The sequence below is a fragment of the Emydura macquarii genome, unplaced genomic scaffold (assembly GCF_026122565.2).
Source record: "Emydura macquarii macquarii isolate MOO-44397 ecotype Brisbane River unplaced genomic scaffold, CSIRO-AGI_Emac_v2 contig_320, whole genome shotgun sequence".
Taxonomy (NCBI): domain Eukaryota; kingdom Metazoa; phylum Chordata; order Testudines; family Chelidae; genus Emydura; species Emydura macquarii.
In genome coordinates, this window is record NW_027130457.1 from 3,901,845 (window position 1) to 3,926,796 (window position 24,952).

The window sequence follows — 24,952 nt, forward strand, 5'->3', positions numbered from 1 at the left end:
GATTAAACCTAACTTTATCTGCTTGTTCAAGGATGCATATAAATGTAATTGCAAGGAATTAGCTTCAGCCACTATGAGTGCGTCTAGCACTGAAACTGAGTTTCTTGCATATTTGTGGACTTTGTGAGCGTGTCTGGGTAAGAGATGTGAGATGAGGTTGGTATGTACGTGAGTACTGGTTTAGCTAGTTATTTCTTCATTTTTAGCAATTGCTTTAGGGAGATTTGCACCTTAGCAAACTTAATTCTAAATTAAGAAAGTTTTATTTTTTGTTTTGTGTTTTGGAAGGGAAACTTCCCAGGGTATTTAATAAACATATGTAAGTGCAGATAGTCACGTGAATCTCTGTCCGCACTGGTATTTATCCTTGCTCTGCTCCTCTGGAAGCCCAGATGTCCTTTATTCCTCACTACAGCCCTGATGTTCATACTGAGCAATGCAGCTGTACTCCTCCTCTATGTCCACAAAAAGCCCTGCAATCTTCTGAACTTCTCCCCATAACATACCTCCATAACTTCTCCACTACATTTACTATAAATTTTCAGTGTTGATATGTACTGATGTTCATATGTTCCAGAAACTGAATATAGGTGGGGGAGAATATAGGGGGAGAATATAGGGGTGGGGGAGAATATAGGGGGTGAATATAGGGGGAGAGGTTTATGGGGCTGGTGATGGTGGTGGGCAGTATAAATGAGGTGCATGGTTGTGAGGGAACATGTGGGGAACAGAGCTCAGTGGAGAAGGAGGATGCAAGCTATAAGGGGGCATAGGAGAAAGAATTGTGTGAGGTGGTATGGAGGCAATCTCTGGAGGATATAAGGTTACAGGAGAGCATGGGAGGATTGTCCAGGGATGTGAAGGAACTGGAAAGAGAACAGAGATTTAGGGAATAAACATGGGGGGAGAAGTAGGCTTGAACTAGGGAGTTGGGCACCTGTGTCTCGGAAGAGAAGCGCTCCAATCAATGAACTACGGTGGTTTCTCAAAAATGCAGCTCCCCTCTCTGGCAAACCGTAGGTAAATACTAGCCTGAACTCTCCCACTCAGAAAAGACCTCCCACCAGATCAGGTACCCACCCTCTGTGCCACCAAACAACCATGAGCTCAGAAACCCCCTTTACTCACCGCTTACTCCCATTCATCCACCCCCCACACACACATACTTGTGCCTGGATAAGCAGGTGCCAAGGCAGCAGGGAGAAAATGTGGCTGCATGGAGTATATGTAGGGAGCCAAATTCTCTACCTCTATGGGACTAATCTGAATTAGCCCCATGGAGACGGCATGACTCAGACCATGTATAGTATTTCAGGAACTCCTGTTAACTTTGGAGTATCTCTCAAAGCACCTGGAAGGTCACAGGTTTACAAGAGTCTACAGTCTGGCTGACAGTTGAAGAATTAGCTCCACCAACCATTAATGAACAGTCACCCTCCCCATATGTATCAAATAAGGAATTTTCAGCAGAGATAAGGAAGTATTATACAAGGCCTCATCTGGAATAGTGTGTACAATTCTGGTCACCCATGTTCAAGAAAAGAATTCAAACTAGAACAGGTGCAGAGAAGGCTACTAGGATGATCAGGGGAATGCAGAGCCCATCTTATAAGAGGAAACTAAAAGAACTTAGCTTATTTAACCTAGCAAAACAAAGGCTGAGAGGAGATATGATTGCTGTCTATAAACAGAGCAGGGGGGGACAGTATTTAAGCTAAAGGATAGTGTGGTTTAAGAACAAATAGGTATAAACTGTGTGCTGGAAATTAGAAGGTTTCTAACCATCAGAGGCGTGAAGTTCTGGAACAGCCTTCCAAAAGTAGGGTGGTTAGTAAATCTAATTGGAGCTTGATAAGTTTGTGAATGGGAGTATATGATAGTCCAGTCCTCTGCAATCACAGGCAACCCTAAGTGACTCAGGAGGTACCTTCCAGTCCTACATTCCTTTAGGTAAAAAGGTTGGGTATTCCATTTTTCATCCTATCTGCACATCTCCCCATCCTTGGTCTCAACGGATCACAAACTTCCCCTCTTTATATTTGCCTCCAGACAACTTTCTGTTGCCTTAACAATAACTAAACTGGGCTATTCTGAGAAATGGAAAAGAACTGCATGCCCATCTTATCATGAATGGCTCTCAGAAATTCTCAAAGCGTCACTGATAGAAAAACTAATGTTCCCTTGCAAAAATAATAGAGAACAATAAAACCTATAATAATAAGCTGTGCTTCTTTCATGGTCAGCTAACTGAAGGCATATGCGAATATCCCCTATTTTTTAACTGCCCTTTTGAGACTGACAGTCTGCTGATCTCTGAAATTAAAATTGTCCCCTTTTTATGATACCTAGTTATGTTTTTAGATTTATGCTGTATTATACTATTTTACATATGAATAATCTGGCCTTTATACAAAACTTTTTGCTGCTTTTTTCTGTATTTACTGAAGAGTCAAAATAAAAATAATTACTTTAAAAAATATTCCACTTTCATTCTTAGTCAGTATCTGATGGCATAACAGGTCTGAAACCCACTGAAGTCAATGGGAATCTTTCTACTGACTTCAGTGGGTTTTGAAGCAGGCCATAGATTAAATAATACAAGAACAAGGGGCCAGTCAGTGAAACTGAAAGATAGTAAATTTAAAACTGCTCAAGGGAAATACTTTTCTTACACAGTTCATGATTAAATGTGGAATTTATTGCCACAAGATATTATCATGGTCAGGTACTCAGTAGGACTCTAACATGTATCATGTACCTATAAGGTGATTAAGAGCATCCAGACTTAAAATATATATGATTTTTAAAAGAGAGAAAGAAATGCTCATGTTTCAAGGCATAAACCAATCTTCAATTGACAAAGGTTAGGAAGAAATGTGACTAGCAGAATGTGCTATTGCCAAAATAACAATATGCTAGGTTTATGGAATTCGGGCCACTAGGTAGCCAAGGATCTCTTTGAGACTCCTAGAATGCCGCGTTACTTTTAAATCCAATCAAGAGGATAACTAAGTAGAAAGTAAGGCTGGCTTAACCAGCTTTTTTGTCTGTGTGTCTGTGTGTCAAGTTTTGTTAAGAAATTACCACATGACCAGGGTACAATCAACCTGCAGCCAGAGTAGGGAAAGTTTAAATACCAGCTTCTGGTTGAGACTTTCCATGGACACCACATTAGGGCAGTGAAGAATTTAAAATCCTGCTTCAGTCAGAAACTTAGAACTAATATGTCCCTAAAGCAAAAGATTTTTTCCAAGTATTTTACACCGTATGGTTGCTGAAAGTGGAAGAAAAAACCTAATCTTCTGGCACATTCTCAGTTCTTTACTATGGGGAAAAGATTTGTTGAACAGATAGACATATCGGGAATGCCAACATATCAGAAGTTAGAAGTATATATTTTAGGACATATTTTCAGATATGGGTACCTAATTTTTGCTCAAACACACGTACATTGTGCACACACAACCTACATTTGCATGGAGAAGCAGATAATTTTGTGTGAAATGTTTGACATAGGAGCACAGTTAGACATTTGCTTTGTGCAGATATAGGTCTAAGCATGCAACAGGCATCTCTTTCTAGAAATGTTGTTTTGTTTCTTTGTGTCCCTTGTCCATTTAGTTGCCATGTATAGTTGTGACACCATTTATTATTGCTGGAACATATGTTGATTATCTACAGTAATGGTTGTCTGCTGTGAGAAGATATCATACACAGAAGACCTTGCAGAAAGGAAGTCATACTAGATTTGTGGTGAAGATTTCATTTGTGGCAAGCAATGAATTGAAGGGTATAAAAGGATACCTAGGTAGGAAATGTGATTTATTCAACAAATAGCAATATACATCTGAAATAGTGACAGACAAACTTGTTTGTATAAAAATAAGAATCAAAATTTTGTCCAGAACTTGAATTTTTGCCCAGCACTTGTGCTGAGTCAAATATAAATATTTGGAGTTTGATTGTGGCTTGTAGGCAGACCCCTGCATTATTACCACAACAGGGAACACTGAGACTCACTGTGCCTGCAAGAGGCATGCAAGGAGAGCAGCTTACTACCTGCAAGCGAGTGCATGGGTGTAGCCATCAGAAACATGTCCTTATTTCCTCCCCACCTGATCTGGTGTGCCATGCATTGTTGTATGGGGCGGGTATCAGCAATCATTTCTGATTTACCAGAGAGACATGGTTTGTAGATTGATAATGCAGTTTAATATAAACAGGCTCACTATAGCTAATATAATACTATTACAATGCTATACTCACAAAACCCTTAGAGATAAGTTCTCATCCAATAGGCTGTGCACAGGAGTGTTCTTCAGGAATCTTCATCAGATGGCCAGTCTGGCAGAGTTCCTGCTGAATTTGGGTGGCAGAACACATATCTGACAACCCAAATGCACTATTTTTATAGTTCATTTGTACACAACCACTGTGACTGGTATGTAGCAGCTGACTATATCTCATGACTGTTCCTTAAGGGTGTTCCACTTACTTTTCCAGTGTTCTTCAACTCCTCCATGTCAATCTTTCATTAATTACTATTATTAACATCTTTCATAGAATCATAGAATATTAGAGTTGGAAGGGACCTCAGGAGGTCATCTAGTCCAACCCCCTGCTCAAAGCAGGACTAACTTCAGCTATATCATCCCAGCCAGGGCTTTGTCAAGCCTCAGCTTAAAAACCTCTAAAGATGGAGATTCCACCACCTCCCTAGGTAACCCATTCCAGTGCTTCACCACCCTCCTGGTGAAAAACTTTTTCCTAATGTCCAACCTAGACCTCCCCCTGCAACTTGAGACCGTTGCTCCTTGTTCTGTCATCTGCCACCACTGAGAACAGCCTAGCCCCATCCTTCCTGGAACCCCCTTTCAGGTAGTTAAAGGCCGCTATCAAATCCCCCCTCATTCTTCTCTTTTGCAGACTAAACAAGCCCAGTTCCCTCAGCCTCTCCTCATAAGTCCTGTGCTCCAGCCCCCTAATCATTTTTGTTGCCATCTATCTAAACTATCTAAACTATTATCATAAGAACAAACAAAGCATAGCATTCTTTCTCAGACTGGAACTATTTGTCTATCATATTACTCATGGGGATGTTCAGACTCAATGTTGCATTTCTTAAACGGTTTTTCTTTTTGATGTAGGCAGCTGGCCTGTGAGTGTGTAAGTGGTCAGTAGTTAAAAGGCTGCCCAGGATATATGCCGCAAAATGTGGTCAGTATTGCAAGACGGAACCAGAACCATGGCCAACATGAATCTTCATGGGAGGAGGGTGGGAGCAGTCCCTGACCTCTTCTGAACTCAGACACTGCAGTTCTGCCTAGCTCTCACATGTTTGCTTAAGGGAGGATGGGAAAAGGCTTCTTACATCCTCCCCTACTTCACACCCATGTAATGGCTAGGAAGAATGTGTCTCTTAAGGTTCAGAAGAAGCTTGGCTAACGTTTTTTGGGGGGAGATTATTTCTACAAACTTGGGAATTTCCTGGCTTCACCCAGAACTGTGGCAGGTTTTTTTCTGATTCAGCCAAAACTCTATGGTATTGGAAATCTCAAGAAAGCCTTATTATGAAACTTTTCAGCTTTTGAATAATGTTTATATAAGCATAGTCATCATTGTAATAGTAGCTACGTTTGTGTCACTCCTTTATTACTGTCAATACCACATCTTGCCTTTATTGATGGGGCCGGTGAGGGACTTCTATTATCAACATTGGTGTTTCTCTGAATTAGCCAGCAGTGGTGTCCTGCCTGAGTAGTGTAGTTGATGCTCACCTCCTCTTCATTATCAAGAAACATGGAGGCACTAATGACCTTCTAAAGTAATTCCTAATCACAGTTCTTCACTATGATAATACAACACTGCTCTCAAGCCACACAGCTCTTTGAATTTATATCAAACAACAGTGCTATGGTGGAAGAGGCAGGAAAGTGATCATGTCAGGAAGCAAAAAAGATACTGTATTGTAAGGGAGACATTTAAGAAAAGATGTTATCAATTGTGAATGCTGAAATCGAAACCTCAGACAGAAGCAATTTCCCCATACATCTAAATTATGTCCAGCGAAGATATTACTTGTGGGCTACATGAAAGAAATGAAATATCATAACAGAATCATAGCCAAAACACCTCTCTAGTGCTATATCCTCTGTACGGCTACAGAGCCCAAAATCTTTACCATTAAATGGCCTGATCTTAACATCCTGTGACTTCCAAATAATTTAAAGTAACATTTTTAAAAGCCAAAGAACTTGTAACAAGCAAAGTAGAAAATAAAAGGAAAATGTAATATAGAGTAGATTGAGATGAGAAAGGCACTTTGTTGATTGTTATGGGACATGAAGCAGGGGAGGAGAATTCTCATAATATATTTTCATATTACTAACTGTCTACCTTTTGCCACCAGTAAATGTCCACTTTCTTCACTGTCTTGAACATACCTATATTATCTACTTTATTTAAAAAAAAAAAAGATTCAAGTGATATGAAACTGGAGTAATCATCTCTGGAGAACCTTCATACCAACTTATAAAAGACATGTTCCTCTTATTATATGTAAATAAACGCTACTTCTTTTAGTGAACTGGAAACCATTTGATACTGTTTTCTCAAAGATCCTTTGTTCCTTATTTCACGTTCATGTAAGTGTATCAGCAAAAGCAGAGGAAAACTAGCAGAGGAAAACATACTGAACATTAAACAAAATAAGTGTGAATGTGTAGATGAAAGGGAGTTGTACAAACTAAAAAATTCTTATTGCACTCATTCTGCATAATATTTTTCCTATTCAAAATCTTGAATTAACGGAGTCTATGAATTAAAATGGTTCCTAGTTACCATTTAAACCATAAACAATGGATTAACAAATCACATAAATTTATCTTATCTTTGCAACATTATGTGCAAGAGCAGGGAGGGGATAGGTGACCCACATTTTCACATGAGTAAACTGTTGAGACATTTTCCCAAAGTATTAGAACAAATGTGCTTTCTTTTAACATCTTTTATAGAAAAAACTCTAGTCATTATCACATTCCATAAATATTTGCGTTTCATTATGTTCATAATTCCTTGCTCTGTTGATCCAGATCCAGTGTTCCCATTCATTATTAATAGGAGTAGTACATGTGGATCTACCACATAATATGGAATTTATTGACAAGGATTGTGCAGAACAACATTTTCTACTTAGTGTGGTAAAACCTGAAACAATTGTTACTTTTGCATTCCTGTTCAATGATGGATTTTATTTGTTTTCCTTTTGGAAGATTCCATTGATGTAGATTTGATCTTTGTAGTTTTCCTCTTCTGCCCCCACTTGTGATGTGGATAAAGAGGAATTAACTGAGCTTGAATCTCCCATTCCGACACATGAAAATCTAGTGAGATAGGAATAACTTGTGAAGGCACCAAAAGTGGCAGTCAGGAACATTTGAATGATTTATCTGTTATTGCAGTTTTACTACCCATTTGTTATAACTTGGTACAGTTTTTTAGCACAGATTATGGTGTTCATTGCTCTGGTAAAGAGTAAAAATATTTAACGCTAACCACTCTCAGTTACTGTCACATAGCATGTACACTCAACATTTTCTGCTGGCCATAATGTATTTGTGTCACTAGTCAAACATTTATTCTGTCTAGATGGCCAAGCCATCTTTGATTTTCTCTGAATAATCCATTAATGGAGACTGTTACTATATAAAGTGTTCATCGTGTATAAAAACATGTGACATTATCATCTCTGGTTAAAGATAAATAAAACTGCTTACATTAAATCATCATTAGCAGGCCTGGGCAAATAGTTAAACAAACTTTGAGTATTTGGGGAATTAGAAACATATGTGTACATGTACATGTGTACAAATATTTGTGAAAAACTAATTTTGGGTCCGCAGCTACAATGTGTAGAAACAATTGAAACAAAAAAAGACTGTTGTTTCTTTCCAATACATCACTGTAGTTTGCTACTAGCCAAAGTCACAAGTTGTGACAAAGAATCTGATAGTGCATTGTAAGGCTGTCTGTCAGTATCACAGAGTCCAAATGTGTCTGTGGTAGACCTCTATGTCCTTCCACTGGTAATTTTCTTGTTCATTATATGTGTGGATGACCAGTAAAGCAGTTATAAATAGAACAATTCTTAATACAACAGAGGAGTAGTACTGTGGAAATAAATTGATCCCCAGAATCCTGACACAGGCTACTGCAGCTGTCTAATGAACCCTTCTCAATTTGATGGTGCTTATACACAAGGCAGGATTTTCAAAAGTCCTCAACATTGGCTTACATCTGCTCCTATTGAAATCTCAGGTAAAACTCACATTTAATTTCGCAGGAGCAGAGTTAAATCAATATTGAGCACTTCTGAATAACCCATGTACAGACTCCAGTTGTTGAGTGTCAATGACTGTGATGAATAGTGATGTATCATAGAATATTGGACACCAGTGCATTTTAAAAATCCCTTGGTCTAAGATAGATGGATATTATTGTAGATGGGCATCTGCTTAAGAACATCATACCACCAAAGACACTAATATGCTGCCTGGACTCCTGGTCGGAATTGTTGTATTATGAGTATCTGACTAGCCTGACCAATGGGGACAGGAGTGTACACCAATACTACAATTACTAATTTGTTTATGACAGTGGTTGTGGTGCATGGTGGTAAGTGACAGAAAGAAACTGGAAGCCACTAAATTAAATAAATGCACCTGCTAGATATGGAATACCGTTGTACAGAATCACAGGGAGAGACTGCATTCTGAAATTGCAAAGCCAAAACCCTAACAATAACAGTTACATAAAGTGGGCATGGGTATTGACCGCAACCATTGTAGCTAGACTTTCAACCCCCTGACCAGAGTCATGGCAAAAGGTCAATTACAAATAATCCAGGCAAGGTGCTGGCAAGACCCTTTACAGCTTTGGCGATTTGTTTGGTTGAATGCTACCATAGGAAATTAAGTTGAAATCTGAGCACAGATATGTTACAATAGCTTATTTTTTTAAACTGTGATGTCCTTCTATTGCCCCAGAAAGAAAAAGATGTAATATATCTTAAAATTCCCTAGTCCTGCTGGATTCATTTTTCCTAACTCCACAAACTGTTACCTCCCTTAATCTCTAAGGTCCAGTGCTTTGATAGTTATGATGTATTGTTTCCTCTTCCTGACTAGGTGAGGGTAGCTTTAACAAGGAGGAGGAACTAAGTTAACTACTTAGAAATAACCAATTACAGTGTATATGCTCAGGCAGCACAAGAAGTGAGCAGGGTGTAGGCTGAAATGCACTATGTACACACAATATCCTTTCATACATTCATAAAAATTAAAGTCTGCTTTCCAACAAATTCCCAAACAGAAAAAATGTTTAAAATAATAAACTCTCATCATTTAGCCATATACCTTGCAAAAAAGACATACTTAAGATGTTCTTGGGCAGATGATTCTGCAACTAGAGTGGTCATCCTCCTTTACAAAGACCCATATGAACAAAAGAAGCATTTGTTTCAATCCAAAATGCTGTAAGAGCCCTATCCCTCTGAATACATAATGTAAATGCTTATCACATTATCTCACACAAATTAAAAAAAAAAACTGAAATGAAAACCTACTACTACGAAGAGAATTCACATGAAAACTTTAGCAGTGCTAAGATATTTATTTTCTTATATTTTGATCTGTACACACAGTGAAATGCAAATATAATTTCTGAATCTACAACCATTTTATTCCTTAAGAGGTCTAATAAATGCACCTTGCTTTTTTCTTCTGCCAACTACATTAAATATATATTTTGTTATTTTATTTTCAGGCTGTATTTCACTTGAGTCAATCTCACAGTGGTCTGCCTTTTAATATGATGGGTTTTTTTGTGTTCAACAAAGTATCATTGACCACTTGTTTCAGCTTTCATGCTACAGAAGTTATTTCAAACTCCATTATGTATGCACCTGCACACTCCAGCCATTACCCAGTCTCCCCAAAAGTAGCAGGAAAGCAGTGGACTTTAAATGAGTACATCTCACAAAAACAGATGTTGGTGTGCTATTGTGTTATACTCTAAAGTTAATACAGTTTCTGCTGTGTTTTCCTGGATGATTGCAATCCAATTATTTTCTTCTATCTCAGAAAGCCCATTCACCAAATGGGGGCAATTGCAATTCTGTGTTTTTGGCCTCCTTTTGACATAGGTGTAGGAATAGCTCCTACTCAATTTGTGAATATCACAATGGATAACACAGTTATCTCCTGGGCTAATGATTCCCTCTGAGAATTCAGTAGAGAGGTGTGACATTGCCCACAGCAGTACATTTAATTAAATCAGATTTTGTAGTTTATACCAAAGAAAGAGATTCACTGGAAAAGTCTGAGGATGCTCTCAGCTGCATCGAGACAATGCACATCTCAGTGGCATCAAGCTAGATTCTGATTATACAGTATATGCCTCATTTGGTAGCATTTTATATATGGTTGCTAAGCCCACTGGTACATTACAGTAGTATTTCTGTGGAGTTACATATTATATTTACATAAGTATCAAAAGAAGTCATACTCAATATTCTTATGAGTACCAAAGAGAACAAAATATTTGCCATTTAGTATATTATTTTTATAGCGTCATTTCCCTTATATCTACATTTTGACTATTTTCTAAGGGAAACACAAAATGAATAGGAGGCTCACATACACACCCAAAGATAGTAACTGGCCTGAATACTGTACGCATGTCTGAAGTTAGATGGCATTATGCATACATGTATTTTTCTACAGTTACTCCCTTCCTCTGTCAAAAATAGCTCAAGTAAGTACTGCCAGATAGGAAGGAGATCCAGGTTTTGGAATAACCTTGGGACTCTTGCTTCTTGGGCCAGTGGAGATAGGGATGATTTGGTACTAATGTACTTGACCTTTGGAAGTAGTATGGTAGACCCACCTGTTATCTGGTTAATGGAGCAGCAATGGCAGCAGACTTAGGGGAAGCCATGACTTCTTCCTGGGCAGAAGGAATGTGTCCATTCACAGGTCAGAAAAGAATAAGGGATCCAAAATATATAGTGGCAGGTTCAGAATAAAAAATGGAGGACATAAAGAAACTCCTTGCAAATGAGCAGACTGGTGGATTGAGTTGACTAATTCACTGATGTATATATCTGTTTTACTACAAACGTTATAACTGCTTGAGACAACTTTGAGAGTTTTTTCTGTTCATTTTATGTTGGTTCCACTTCACTTCCCCAAATGTTTCCAGTACAGATCTCCATCCCACAGCTTGAGTTGCTTGTACTTTCCATAGGGACAGCAACATGCACATTAGTTATAACATAGTATGTGAAATTTAATTGCTACAGATGCAACTTGATGTTGCAAAACTAATCTGGTTTTAGCCAGATTAACCTGTTTACATTAATATCTAAAGCCCTAAGGAATTGAATGGCAGTGTTACTATTTGCATTGTAGCTGTGTTGCTTTCTTCCAGATAGGTACTGAAAGAAATTAGAAATTAGCCTCAATACATTACAATTAAAGCTTAGCAATTGGCATTGTGAAATGTTTTCTATTTTATTCTAATTATTAATTTATTTATTCTAAGAAGAAGTTGTGTTATCATGTTAATGTTAATTCATATTAAATGACTTTTGGACCTGGCTTGTGGGAAAAAATATATTTTAGCCTATGATAATCTGCAAATATAATATTACTTTAATGGTGAAGTGAGCTGCATATAATTAAGTAGCATGGATAAATCAGCCTTTGTTTAACTCCTCGTTAGCTCTGATAGGAGTTCTGTTGTGGGTATGGACTGGGAGGCCGGGACATTTTTTCTAATGGATGATAAAAAAAAAACAAACTGACCTGTTCTGTGGTGAAAGCTACACGTGTGTGTATAAAGAAAACAACAATGTCAATTGTTTGCAAATTCAGAATAAAAATAAACTCTCGGATGCAAAAGGAAGAGAGTGGGAAGCAGATGCTAGCTGGCAGCCTTGTCTAACAATGGCAAATCAGAGATTAGGAGGACACATGCTGTTTGGATGAAGAAATCTTAAAGCTTGTTCCTAGTGGAACTAAACTCAAAGAATTTTTGGAATTCTGTAAAAATATAAAGTGAACATTCTAAAGCTTTTCCTGCATCTTAAATTAATACAAATTTGTAACATATGTCATTTGTTAAAATATATTGTAGTCACAAAATAACTAAACTCTCCTTGTGAGTCCTTCTCTGGATTCAAAGTAGTTAGGAACTATTATCAATTCCCCTCCCCCAAATATTCTATGCCTGGTGGTGCATGATTGTAAATCCCTGACCCGTCTCCCCAGCAGAAGAAAGTATCCTTAAGGTAGACTCCAATGCAGTTCTTCTCTTAACACAGGGGAGATGAGAGAAAAGACACCTGCATTCCTCTGGAGCCTGATTTACTGAATGCAGCTGCACTTCATTACTAATGAAGGAACTTATAAAGAGAAGGCAGTACCTAGGAGGAAAGAGGCTGCTAGGGGAACAGTTCTTTGTTTTCCCTAGGTATTCAGTTAGTTTATTCAAACAAATCTCAGATGAAATCACATGCACATCTAGGCTTGTTTTCTGTTTGTATGCATGCACATTTATCTGAGTATCCAACAGAGATTCACTGGCTGTAGTGAGAATCAAAATAAGTTACATTTCTTCAGCTTCATTGATACACAAATCAATAATTCAGGCCTCTCTGAGAAAGGCTTTTGTTTGGTTTGTTTCAGAGGAACTTCTAGTGAGGGACTTGAACTGGAACCCCAGCTATAAAATACTGTTCAAGTCTGAAAGCTTTCATCTTATTTTGTTAGTGTAAGACCCATGCCAATATGAAAAACCACTGTATTAAAGGCAGCATAGGTAGCATTGTCTTATGTCTAATATTAAGATTGCCTGATACTTCCTGTTATAAAGACCCTGTTTTCAATTGCTTATAACTTTTCCACACTTGGGCTGAAATGTTTCATGTTTGTATCAGGCTTTCCCCTCCCCCCACCTCCTCGCTAAAATGGTCCAACTGTTTGAGAATGAGCCTACAAAAAATATTGCTTTTCCATGTTTAAAAAACAAAATCTGTTTTTTCTTTCAGAAGTTATAGTACACTCATGTTTTAGGGCAGGGACTTGAAATTTTGTGGCAGAGGGGTAGCCCAAAGTATCAGGGATACTTTTGCTGTTCCAGTAAAAATCTGCTCAAATTTGGCCAAGTTTTAAGCCTTGGAAAAATCACAGTTCACACCTGCTTAGTAGAGTCTTGCTAAAATGTAGTAATTGAATTCTCCAAATCTTCTTCCACACTGGGCATATTCCAGTGCAGGCCTGAATAGACTTTCGCTGCAATTGCTGCTCAGGGCTGCTGATGGCTTGGCTCCAGAATTGAGAATGTTGAGCCTGTCTCGCCTGTGATCACAATGTCCCACTAATGACGCCCAGGCAGTGAGATGGAGGAAGCTGCCTGATTGAAATACAGATGGGGCAAGAACTGAACGTAGGTGTCTCAAATTGGGCACTCCACATTGGTGGAGATTTTTTTTGTCTTAATCTTCATGCTTCAGCTCTCCATCTGTAAAATGGGGATAATATCACTGGCCTCACAAGGGTTTGGTGAAGATAAATTAATGTTTATGAAGCACTCAGATACTGTAGTAATGAGCACCATAGAAAAGCCTATGAGGAAATTAATATTTCTTGTCTTCATTTCGGTAAAGACATGGGGCTACATACTGAACAACAAAGGTAAAACAAAATATTGAATATCTGCTCGTTAATTGAGCACTGTCTAATGTAGCCCCTTTGTGTGTATGCATTATAATGCAGTCTTTATTTACTTGATCACAAAGTATTTTTTCTACAGGAGCCCTGCCTCATTCCATGCACAGATTAAAGTTGCACAGGCATAATAGTCTACTTAAGATAATTGTATTGTCCTTATTCACTACACCCCTGTGAAGTAGGAAAATGCTGTTATCCACACTATACAGCTGGGGAACTGAGGGACAGGCAATCTAAATCACTTGTTCAAGATCACCCAAAGAGTCTCTGGAAGAGTGAGAAATCAAATATGGGTCTCTAAGTCCCAGGCTAGCACCCTAACCACAGGACCATCCTTCCTGAATATATCCTTCCCGATATATCACAAACAGGTTGCCACCAATGGTTACATTTTGCTTTAGTGAGACTTGCTTGCAATTCTTGCCTTTTCCTCATAAGGTAGCACTAGCACTTTCATAACATATTAGTTATTACTGTAATGGATTGACAATATCCTGAGTGAACCTTATGGAGTTAAGGTAAACTTTACTGAATTAAGTTAAACTTTATTGAATTAGGGTTAACACCTTTGGGGTATATTAAAATGCAATTTTGTATGTAGTATTGTGGCATTGTATACACCTTCTGTACTAGGGAGGGAAAATATTAATGTATTTCCTCTATTATCCTCATCCTATTATTATCCTTATCCTATTATCCTTTGAAGCCACCCTCCCTGGGGATAAATGCATATGCTAGTTCAGATTGGATTCTCCAGGGACCACCAGTCAAAGAAAGGTTTTCTGCATAAAAAACTGAGGTTTAACCAGCCTCAGGGCCTTCTTCCTGTTCCAGCAAATGGACAGGACCATCAACAGTCCCAATCCTTCGGGGCAGTTTAGAACGACTGGGCCTATTAGGGTCTCATAACACTGAGTGCTTATTCAGAGCTGAAGCTCTGATGAACTAGTAACCACAAGGATGCCTCTAGGGTGGGGTACTTCACTAGCTACATCCCTAGTAGAAAATAGGGTTGACCTCTGGTAAGCTCATTAGCATGCACAGAGATTCTTTTATTGTTTTTAACGTGTTACCTCTGTAGTGCTTTGTAACTTAAGAATGAAGAAAGCTTGCTTAGAAAGAGCTGTATGGTAACATATCTGTAGCATTGTTTTCTGCCTCTGAAGAGAAAGGAAGCAGGTGTTCTAGGGCAACCTGTCTGTGTTAGGAAGACAAAGTGAAGTAATGAAAACTCACCAGCCTGGGAAAACACCAGTCAACAGGGAAAGGAACACGTCTCCCCAGAGAGGCAAGGGCCAGGGAGCTGAAAGCCCAGAGTGGGTGCCTTTGCTGAACCACTGATGGGAAATACAGGTGCAGTTGTGACAATTACAAAGTCATTTCAAATAAGCAGGTGCCCAGCCTTTCCTTCTCTATACCCAGCTTGATGAAAAATCAAGCTTCCCCCTACACGATTAATTTCATTAGTTACACGTTGGTGCCACACTGATTTTGGTCTTGATAATGGTAATCTAATTGTTGTGTTGAAATCGCTGTCTGGTATGAATGCATTCACTTTTCATTAATCAGTGACCTGGCAAATCAGATTGCAGGTCTCTGAAAGCGTATAGCATTTATTTAGAGGTTTTAAAATTAGTCATAGAAAACAGAAAATTGATATTTAGCTAAATTTAAGCTGCATCTACTAACGATGTTACTTGCAGTAACTTAATCCTTTTTATGATATCCTGAGGAATATAAAAGAAAAGAAAATTAGACATAATAACACTATGGAAGAAAAATGTTTGTCTTAACAAAACAAGGACACCTTGCTCACTCTTCTGCTAAATCAGTCATACGCTAGAGAAATAGACCAGTTAAAGATGGAAGAGCCATCATAAATCATCCTGAAGCCAAACTGTTATTAAATATGTCAAGAAATGAAGCCTACTGACTTGATAAAGGCGACATTTCATATTTACTCTTCAACTATTATTTTCACTTTCTTGTTTCTCAGAACAGGTAAAAATGCAGAGAAATAAAGACCGGGATGGGGTTAGTGGGGATGAAAGAAGAAAACTAAGTATTCTGCAATATTTGTCTCACTTCCTTTTGAAGGGAACGGATTCTGAATATTTACTGTATTCATCCTGTTGGGGAATTTTACCAAATACACAACATTAGATCAAATCTTCAAAAGTGCCAAGGCCTAAATCCCATTTTCAAAAGAGATTTAGGCATGTAGGATCCTAAGTATCATTGAAAGTCAAAGGTACTTTGATTGCTAAGTGCCTAGGTCACTTTTAAAAATGGAACTGAGGCTCCTAAGTCACGCAGATACAATAGAAGATATCATTTATTTGTGTATGGCACATCTACAGAAAAAAAGCTATATATTGAAATATTTGCTAGTATTTCAATATATAGCCTGCCCTATCTACTTATGGAATGACCTAATCCTAATGTGTCTATCTACTAACCTCCTCCCATTCAAACTCTCCATATATATACAATTTGGAGGAAAGAAAAAAAAATCTTACACCTCTCTTGGATTTCTCTAACTTTTAGAGTGTTGTTCAATAAACAAATCTCTATGGGGCAAGGATTGTCTTTATTTTTGTGTTATGTCAAGCAAAAGGCAATTATCCGTGACAAATGAATAATTGAACCCCTTGTTTTCTGAGACACAGAAGCCAACACAGAATGGCCAAGATTCCAAAATTGATTTTCAGTGCCTCAGTTTTGGATGCCCACTTTGAAACATTTTAAAAGTGATTTGAAACAATTTGAAACACTTTAAAACTGATTTCCAGGATACAAGTAGGTGCTCAGCACTTTTTGAAAATCAGGCCCATCCAACGTGTCTTAATTTGTGCACCCAGTAACTGAGACACCCAAAATCACATAGTCATTTGTGAAAATCTTGGATCCGTGTCTTGCATATGGAAATGCTCTTTTATGAACTCTTCTGTGGAATTTATAGGGGGGAGGAAAATCTCTTGGGGACGGGGGGGACACAAAACCAAAAAAACGTAGGACTTCACTTTAGCGATGAATGATCATGCCTTGAGCAGATGTACTACAGAAGCTCTAAGAACTCACGTAATTTCATAGAATTGTAGGACTGAAAGGGACTTCACGAGGACATCTAGTTCAATCCCTGCACTTATAGCAGGATCAACATTTATCTAGACCATTCCTGACAGGTGTTTGTCTAACTTGCTCTTATAAAACTCCAACCTCCCTTGGCAATTTATTCCAGTGCTTAACTACCCTGACAGTTAAGAAAAGTTTTTTCCTAAAGTCAAACCTAAACTGCTTTTGCTGCAATTTAAGCCCAGTGCTGGTCATACCTTAAAAGGTTAAAGAGAACAATTGTTCTCCCTCCTCCTTGTCACAACCTTTTATGTACTTGAAAACTGTTATCATGTCCCCCCTCAATCTTCTCTTCTCCAGACTAAACAAATCCAATTGTTTCAATCTTCCCTCAGAGGTCATGTTTTCTAGACCTTTAATCATTTTTGTTGTTTTTCTCTGGACTTTCTCCAATTTGTCCACATCTTTCCTGAAATGGAAACACAGAACTGGACACAGTACCCCAGTAGAGGCCTAATCAGTGCAGAGCAGAGCAGAATTACTACCTGTGTCTTGCTTACAACATTCCTGCTAATACATCCCAGAATGATGTTTGCTTTTTTTGCAACAGTGTTACACTGACTCATATTTAGCTTGTGACCCCCAGATCCCTTTCTGTAGTACTCCTTCCTAGGAAGCCATTTCCCATTTTGTATGTGTGCAACTGATTGTTTCTTCTTAAGTGATGTACTTTGCATTTGTCCTTACTGAATTTCATCCTATTTACTTCAGATCATTTCTCCAGTTTGTCCAGATCATTTTGAATTTTAAACCTATCTTCCAAAGCACTTGACACCCCCTCAACTTTGATATTGTCCAAAAACTTTATAAGTGTGCTCTCTATGCCATGATCTTTAATATCCCAGAGGTATTTTAATCTAGAATATGGTCACTATTTGTACTTCTTTCCTCATGTCCATAGTTTGTTGTCTTGTTTGTGACTTCTTAGAGTTGGATACAATGATATTGCTTTTGGTAGACAGACCTCAAAATGATGTAATGGTAGTCATTGAAAAGGAGTAAAAATAGGGTTGCTAACAAGCATCTGTAACTTGGCATCTGATCCTTCTTCTGTGTTTGTTATCTATTAGGAAAGTTAAGTAACCTCAGACCTGAAACTCACTATACCAAACACATGACCAACAGGATAATGATCCATAAAGAGTAACATGAAAGGTATCTACAGAAACCTCATAACTCACCAATATTCATGGTCATTATGAGATGTATATATGGGTAATATTTATATTGAAATTGCATTGGGATAGAAATTAGTCACAAGGAGATGATGATGTGTCTTGGTGATGTCTCATTCAGGCAATGGGGAGTTGACACCCCATCCTCTTTGGCCTGTGATACAATGCAAGGTTCAATTGTTCAGCTTTGTGGAATACTAAGATTTTGAATGGGAAACCATCACACCAACAACAAACAACAAACCATTTAAAGGTAAAGAAGAAACTTTACAACAAGACAGGGGTTCTCCCTATCTGTGAATAGAAATAAAAAGCTTGTTTTTAGTATTACACAAAGAGGGAGAAGCATTCTGAATCCATTCAATGAGAAGACCCCTGGTGGAGCAGGGGCAGAGGGAGGGGACAGGTTACATAAATGTTTGGATCCTGGTTCCTGTTAAGCCAGCCAGCTCTGCAACAGACTGAACTTTGGGGTAAGGGGACCTACTTTATTAGATAGGAAAGGTAACTATTGCTAAGTGTAGACTCAGTTTGCTTTTTCCAATTTTGTGTCGTAGCTATTTGCTTCCATCACTTTCTCTCATTTCTAGTTAAATTTTTATTCTCTCTTAAATAAACCTACTTCTGTCTTATTATAAGTGTCCACAAGTGCTGTGTGGTTCACAGGAAAGGTGGTGTAAGGTCAAACAGGTAAACTGGGTAGTTTGAATTTCTATGAGTAGCCAGTATCAGGAGCTGGATGTCACAGAGGAATGCTTCAAAGGAACTCCGGGATAATGGTAGGATGGCTAATGGGAATGTGGATATAGAGGTAGAAATTACCACATCCCAGATAGAAGCCACACTTGAACACCTTAATGGGACTAAATTGGGGGGGCCTGGATAATCTCCATTCAATAATATTAAAGGAACTGGCACATGAAATTTCAAGCCCATTAGCAAGGATTTTTAATGAATCTGTAAACTCAGGGGTTGTAGCACATGACTGGAGAATTGCTAACATAGTTCCTATTTCTTAGACAGGGGAAAAAGGTGATCCGGGTAACTACAGCCCTGTTAGTTTGACTTCAGTAGTATGCAAGGTCTTGGAAAAAAAATTGAAAAAGAAAGTAGTTAAGGACATTGAGGATAATGGTGACTGGGACAAAATACAACATGGGTTTACAAAAGGTAGATCATGCCAGACCAACCTGGTGTCCTTTTTTTGAGAAGATAACTGATTTTTTAGACAGAGGGAATGCAGTGGATATAATTTACCTAGATTTCAGTAAGGCATTTGATACAGTCCCAGATGGGGAATTATTAGTTAAATTGGAAAAAAAGGGGATTAATATGAAAATTGAGAGGTGGATAATGAACTGGTTAAAGGGGAGACTGCAGTGGGTCATACTGTCAGGCTGGAGGGCAGTTAATAGTAGAATTCCTTAGGGATCAGTCTTGGGACCAAACTAATTTAACCTTTTTATTATTGACCTTGACACACAAAGTGGGAGTGCGCAAATAAAATTTAGGGATGACACAGAATTGGAAGTTATTGCTAATAGAAAGAAGGACCAGGATATCACACAAAAAGATCTGGATGACCTTGTAAACTGGAGTAATAGAAATAGGATGAAATTTAACAGTGGAAAGTGCAAGATAATGCATTTAGGGACTAACAACAAGAATTTTTGCTATAAGCTGGGGATGCTGGATCAGTTGGAAGTGACAGAGGAGGAGAAGATCCTGGGTGTATTAGTTGATCACTGGATGACTGAGCCGCCAATGTGATGTGGCGGAGAAAAAAGCTAATGCGGTCCTAGGATGCATCAGGCAAGGTATTTCCAGTACAGTTAAGAAGTACCATTCTAAAAGGCACTGGTGAGACCTCATCTGGAATACTGTGTGCAGTTCTGGTCTCCCATGTTTAAGAAAGATAAATTCCAATTGAAACAGGTGCAGAGAAGGGCTACTAGGATGATCCGAGGAATCCGAGGAAAACCTGCTTTATGAGAGGAGAGTCAAAGAGTTTGGCTTGTTTAGCCTAACCAAAAGAACGCTGAGGAGAGATATGATTGCTCTCTATAAATACATCAGAGGGATACATACCAAGGAGGGAGAGGAATTATTTAAGTTCAGTGCCAATGTAGACACAAGAACAAATGGATATAGACTGGTCATCAGGAAGTTTAAACTTGAAATTGGACCAAGGTTTCTAACAATCAGGAGAGTGAAGTTCTGGAACAGCCTTCCAAGGGGAGCAGTGGGGGCAAAAAACCTAGCTGGCTTCAAGACTGAGCTTGATAAGTTTATGGAGAGGATGGTATGATGGGACAGTCTAATTTGGCAATTAACTGATCTTTAACTACTAGCTGTAAATATGCCCAATGGTATGTGATGGGATGTTAGATGGGTTGGGTTCTGAGTTACTACAGAGCATTATTTCCTGGGAATCTGGTTAATGAGGCTTGCCCACATGCTCAGGGTTTAGCTGATTGCCAAATTTGGGGTCGGGATTTTTCACCTTCCTCTGCAGCCTGGGGCACGGATCAGTTGCTAATGGATTCTGTACCTTGAAGTCTTTAAGCCATGTTTTGAGGACTTCAATAACTCAGTCATAGGTTAGGCATCTACTACAGGAGTGGGTAGGAGAGGTTCTGTGGCCTGCATTGTGCAGGAGGTCAGACTACATGTTCATAATGTTCCCTTCTGACCTTAGTCTGAGTCTGAGGGATTGGGGTGCTCCTATTGTTAATTGGCAAGGTGAAGTTAGGACTGGCATAGCCCAGAAGAGTGATTGAGTGGCTGTAAGGTTGGTGGTGTCAGAGAGCTGTCATCCAGTTACCACAAGAAAGATTCCCTCTCACTGGAGGCAAAGTTAACAAGGTGACTAACAGCCCTGAGTACCCCAAGAACCCATAACATCCCCATTTTACAGATCGGAAACTGAGGCAAATCAAAGTAAGGGTTCTGAGTGGACTCAGTAATCATAGTAAAGTGAATTCAAGGGATGTGAATGGTAGAGTGCTCTTACACACTGCACTCTCACTGCCCCATGTAGACCCTATTGGCACAAATTAAGAGTCAATGTGAACTAAGTGCCTTTTAATTCATGCCAGCAGGATCTATGTGTGGCAGTTAGGTGCAGCATGTTAGAGCACTCTACAAATTACATCCCTCTAATGAATTTTACCCTGTCATGTAGACAAGCCCTAAGTGACTTGCCCAAGATCTCACAGGAATTCAGTGGCAAAGCAGGCAACTAAATCCAGAGCTCCAGAGTCCCTGACAAGTGCCCTAACCACTGGACCATCTTCTAATGATTTTTTTATTATTATTATTATGAACAACAGGGGTATGTTTCTAGTGGGGATGAGTTAGTTGTGTCAGGGAAGGGGAAGACCAACTCCATGATATGCAGAGAAATCACCCCAAACCTCCCTTTTACTTGGTGGAAAAAATCTTAACAAGGGACTCCCAGGAGGTCTCTTTTGCACGCCACATATGGCAATAAGGCTGGGGAGAGAAACTGAGACATCAATCTTTTTCTACTCCAGCTCAGTTTAAAACAGAGTTCTCATCTTGGTGACACTGTCTCAGTTTAAAGTCGAATATGCTCTTCTCTATTTTACCTTATTGAAAAACAGAGAACACAAACTAAAGGGCGAGAGAAAAGCCCCCTCATTTGTTCAATAAAAACACTGTACAAAGGTTTCCTTTTGAATTTCAGGTTCAGCACCAGAAACTCAAGAACAGAACAGATTTTGATTTGTGTGAATCTGTCAGTCTTATGCTGCAGGTACTATAGGAAATATATCAAAGAACAGGAAAAGAGGCATCCGACACTCTATGTCAATCTCCTTCTTTCATCAGTTGCTTTACAATGGATGTGTGAAAGACAGAATTGAAAATCTGAGATTGTCAAATTTTACTAATGTAATCCAACTCATTGTCTTCCCTTAACGATCCCAGCCCACATTTTCCTTTTTCAGCTTGCAGGGTAAATTGCACATAACATTTAGCAGGACAAGCATATAATTTGTTGACACCTGTGAGCAGAGGAATATGGCAGATATTTCATTACTGGTACATACTTCTTACCTCCCACAGTTTACCTGTGAGAGTCAAAATTCTCCTGATTCAAAATGTACCTGAATGTTCGTGTCTAATTGTCAGTGCTAATCTTCCTCTCACCCTCAAGAAAACATCAATCCAATACTGTTCAGTTCCATGACCATTCCACTGGTTTTGGAATGTTTTTATATCCCAAGATATTTCATAGTTAGAAGCCGCCTGGTACAGTGAATTTTTAAATGTTCCTTTCTCTGGTAGACTGCATTAATGCATTGAGTAGTGGCATCTTTAAAAAAAAATCTTATCAAACTGCAGTGAGGGAGTGGTCGAGCCCTTTCTGCACCAGGATTGCTCAGTCTGTTTATTTCTTTCCTGGGATAGGCTTTTATCCTGCCTGTTGCTGGGACTGCTCCATTGACTTCAGAGCCTTACACCAGGGATGGGTTTGGAACAATCTGTCTGCATGCAAGTTGTCTTCAGGTTTAATATGAAATTAATTAATCCAGTGCTTTCCGAAATAAATTCTACTGGCCCAAAATATATGGCACATAGGAATCTATCAATCAACAGGGAATTAGCAATGACTTACATAAGAATTCTTGCTATTTCACCAGATGGACCGATACCCTGGTCCCGACATTCCACTTTTCACACAGGCCTAACTCCAACTTGGTGTGTGTTTTGGCTTTATAAGCACTACAAGATTGAGCCCTCTGAACATTATAAATGGTGGGATACTACTTACATATGAGCAGACTCTCCTCTTGATAATACAAACATAAATTCCATTTAAGTCAATGAGAGATGTGCACGTATCTGAATGCAGAATCTGGCCCAAGAGAATTGAAAACGAGATATGTAAGAATAGAATGATGTCTTTTGAGGACTAGAGGTTGCGCACACACGTTCTCAGTACAACATTCTGTCCTTCCCCAAACATTTTTATTTTTCAGACATACAGAATAGGTTCAAAGTTATGTAATTTTTTACAGTTTTTAAATTTGATCTTAATTGTTAGGCCAGATATTCCACTAGTTTAAATCAGTGTAGTTGCATTGGCTACAGTGGCCTTTAATTTTATTAGACTTTCCCCAGCATAGTTGTTAGAAATAACCAAACAGGTTGTTTCTGAGGCGGATTGGGGCAACGGAACCCTTTATTGCCTGCTCATTCCACCTCGACACCGCGAGTGAGCGACGGGGGGGAGGGGGTTACTTTACATTTCTTTTATCCATAACAGTATGTAAATGTATACATTTCCAACAACTCCCCATAGACCCTTATTTGGTTACATTGACACCTATGAAATGAATATTAACTACATAATTAATAGCATTATACCCACCCCTGTTTGTTGTTTACAGGATTACCATACAGAGGACAGGCACATCATCTTAAAACCTATTAATTTTACACTACCATTCTTCGAAGTAAAGGCATGTCGGGGGGGAAGGAAGATAATGCTTTCTTCCCACCAAAGGCCTTGTGCAGGAGTGGCAATAGTTAGCCTCAGTCTTATCCCCTGCGCAGATGGCCAGGAAGGGAGGAAAAGAAGAGAGATAACAGACTCTAACTAGAATTCACACCTATTAGCAGAAACAAGGTTTGCCCATGCCTTGACCCCGTTCCCTGTAACTTAGTCCTAACCATTTGTCCAGCTTTTAATTCTTTACTGTCCTACAATAGTAAATACATACAGAACACAGTATAACTTATGTGTAATATCAACCATGCATAGCTAATAGAACCACAATGACAAACAGCATGAAGAGATTACATATGTCTTTTACCTTTATAAATCTCAACCTCAAATGTCTTTCAAACACAAAAAAAAAGTTTCCAAAGGAAGAAGAGGGGCAGTAAGAAGGGCAGTAGGAGGAGTAAGAAGGGCAGTAGGAGGGGCAGTAGGAGGGGCAGTAAGAAAATGTCTGCATATCTACAGCTGCTGGCTTGACACAGCGTAAACAAGAAGGTTACAATCTCCTTCAAATATCTCATTTTGCATTATACTGTAGGTCCTAAAATGCTTTCTAAAATGATGTTTGAAAGAAAATTGTGCCCTAATGGAGAGGGACAAATCAGAAAGGCAACTGGAAAGCGACACCTTATGTTCCATTAATTGAATTAATAATATTTGTTAGTATTCTGTACACATTTTACTCAGATTTTGCAAGGAAAGTTGGTAATGCCAGATATTTAGTGCTAACACATATTAGAACAACACCATTTGTGCTATTCAAATGTCAAGGAAATGCAGTGAGTATGAGAGTGAGTCGGTACTTGATATCAGAAAGTCTTTTCTCTAGTCTAACACCACTGGAGGATTATAGGAGGCTGGGACAGATGTTGAAATCAGTATTCTCACTTTGATCACCATTGCGCACCACACAAAATTCACTCTCCTCATCAAAATTATGTTAAGAAAAACCACTCAATCTATCAAATAATGGTTCCCTCCTCCCAGAAAACACAGATATGTTTTTAATCTAAATAACCAGTTATCTAGGAATAAGAAGGGATCCCAGTTTTCCGTGATAAAAACCCCAATTATCTGATTAAAAGGAAATAAACCTGCATTTTTGCATGATTAAAATGAAATGCTGAACTTTAATTTCTACAGCCACAATATATATAGATATCAGTTAAATGCAAGTTTTGTTGATATAGTAGAACCCTGTTTATCTGAGCATCTGTTATCTGGCTCTCCATATTAAACAAACAATCAGCTGCCCAGGACTGACTGCCTGAGCCCTGCCGCTGTCAGAGTTGGATAATGCAGGCTCGGATAAATGGGGTTCT

General features: G+C 38.7%; 1 protein-coding gene across 1 annotated transcript in view; it reads left to right on the forward strand.

Annotated features, from left to right (window-relative positions):
• Window positions 1–24,952, forward strand: part of CDH18 (cadherin 18) — a 518,716-nt gene that overhangs the window by 307,252 nt on the left and 186,512 nt on the right. The window lies entirely within an intron of this gene.